Source organism: Plectrocnemia conspersa, unplaced genomic scaffold (genome assembly GCF_051122295.1).
Source record: "Plectrocnemia conspersa isolate PC_06_02 unplaced genomic scaffold, ASM5112229v1 ptg000001l, whole genome shotgun sequence".
NCBI classification, from domain to species: Eukaryota; Metazoa; Arthropoda; class Insecta; order Trichoptera; family Polycentropodidae; genus Plectrocnemia; species Plectrocnemia conspersa.
In genome coordinates, this window is record NW_028277165.1 from 11,070,158 (window position 1) to 11,072,756 (window position 2,599).

The 2,599-nt window shown below is 30.7% G+C and overlaps 1 non-coding gene across 1 annotated transcript; it reads right to left on the reverse strand.

The window, feature by feature from the left end:
- Nucleotides 1-2,311: 2,311 nt before the first annotated feature.
- Nucleotides 2,312-2,384, reverse strand: TRNAR-ACG (transfer RNA arginine (anticodon ACG)). Its single transcript has one exon. It is a non-coding gene; the product is annotated as a tRNA-Arg (tRNA).
- Nucleotides 2,385-2,599: the final 215 nt, after the last annotated feature.

Sequence of the window (2,599 nt, forward strand, 5' to 3'; positions counted from 1 at the left end):
ACGTTTTTTTAACGAATCACAGATGTTCGTTAAAAGTCGTTTAGATTTGACACACACACGTGTGCATATTCCATCATTTTTATTTTATGAATGATACTGCTGCCAATGTTTTCGAACTCTTCGTGACTAAGTGGAAAATAAAGCTTCCCTTCGTCGAGATTTTCACGTATCGATAAACCTCTCAGGATTGCTTGGTTATCTCCCCATAAAATGCAAGGAAATTAGACCTTTATTGCAATACATGTAGTGGGATAATGTGTGATTTAGGTCGTTTTTGTATCGATGTGGCAGTATTCATACATGAACACTCGAGCACGATTCAGCTGAATAAGTATTTTAGGATAGGTATATATGAAAAGTGAAAGGACATAGATAAAGCTGTTAAAATATTCTATTGCATATATATATATACAACTTCGCCTTTATTCGAATACTCAAATAAATATTAGTTCGATTCATATTTCTCTAATGTAAGTATAATTATATGTTATGTATTTTTAATTAAACATAAATTTATTAGCTTTGCTGGCTTTTCAACTTGATCATATACGATCTTTTTAGAGGTGCGTCGAATGCTCTGCTTCTGATATTACCGCATTAAAATGATCATGAGAGAAGCATTCATCTCTCTTATATGGTATAAGGAGCGATAGTCATTTTTATTGTAATAGCGAAAACAAAAGGAATGTAAGCTGAAATCGCTTGAAACTAAAAGAAAAATCACTTAGAATCAATGGAAATTTGTGAACAATTCTCGCCTTTTCAAGTGCTTTATTGGCATATGTTTTAAATTAATTTATAATTATCGTGATTTTAAAGTTTTTATGTATCTAAATTAGCCAACTGCATAATAGGACTAGCAACTTTTGAGGATTTGCTCGTGACAAGCAAACCCCCAAATCGAGATAATAATATAATTAATAGTAATTATAGACATAATATTTATTATATATACTGTAATATTATTTTATTATCTATAGCGATATTCACATATTAAAATGAATATATCTATAAATATACACCTTTTTGTACATCACTAGAAGATAAAGGTTTAGGACGATCTAATTCATATTTTTAATATAAGAGTACACTGTAGCTAAGGGTATAAATAGTAGTCCTGTCTGATTGCCACGTGAAATTGGCTGAAGACTGCGGAGATTACGAATGGGATAATCTCAGCGCCAGCGCACTTAGCGGGGGCGTGCGCTAATCACAAAATATAGTTTATTAGAAATTCGCTTAAATTCAGTTCTTTAAAAATGTTTTACAAAATGCATATTGTGCATGCATTATTTTTTAAAAATGGTCATAATTTGCAAACTAGTGCTATATTTTATTTATAAAATTAAATGATTTTATTTGTAGGTTCTCAAATTATGTTGTACAGATTTCTTATGCAATAAGTTCATAACTTACTTAATTTATATAATGCTTAAAAATAAATTTAATTAAAAAGATGATTTTTTTTGGGTGTGGCCGATTTTGCTGGCCACATTAAAACACCGATGGCAACAGCTTAGATGCCACATAACATAACTGTAATAAATTATTAATTCACATATTGTAGATAGTTGAAAATAAATTTGTATTATAAGTTAAAGTTGCAAACAACGTATGACGCATATATGCGTTTCCCGGACAATAAACTTCTAAGGCCAACAAAGCTTGTAGATTAAATTTTAATACACCTATGTTAAGTTATTGAGCTATTTAATCTTAGAAAATCGTGAATTTCTTGTTACCGAGCGTATATACCACGACTTTTAACCGTGGCGTGGATGTTTTGCCAATTTTCCATATTAATTTAACAGAAATATTATTATGAAATAAATTTTCTGTAAGGCTCATATTATTTTTATATTTATTTTCAAAATATATAATACTAAAAATAAATGTGTTTTATCACACTGCCCTATTTAACGTAATAACACATTTTTAATAAAAAGTAGAACACATTTCTATAAAATAAAATAGTATGTAACAACCCCATTTTACCACACGACTCCACCCCCTGGCCATTCCAATGTCACGGCGGTTGGTGCGATCAATAAGTCAGGTCTCTTGAGAACGTCTGATAGAACGATAGAAGACCCTCGTTGTAAAACCCCGACGCGTAATGTACATGAACCGAATACAATGGACCAAATACAATGTAACCAAATTTCTTCTCAGTTCCGCCCAAATATTCATACCAGGAAATTATTGTAAATAAATATTGGTTAGTTCTAACAAAATATCCTAATAATTATAAAATAATTACTAATTTAAAATGCTGTTGATTTATATATAAAACAAATAAAATAAAAAGTATCGATCCTGCCAGGATTCGAACCTGGAATCTTCTGATCCGTAGTCAGACGCGTTATCCGTTGCGCCACAGGACCGGTGAGAGCGGGCGCTCCAAATAGCTAAGACATTCTAATGTTTTTTCTAAGAGTAAACAATATGTTAATATGTACACAAGTGGTCAGAGATAAACAACATTCGATAACGAGTGCTATTATATAATTGACCATGAAGAGAAATAAATCAAATTGGTATATGTACTGCGTAACGTGTATTGATTTTTTTTATATGTACATATATATTGTAGATACAA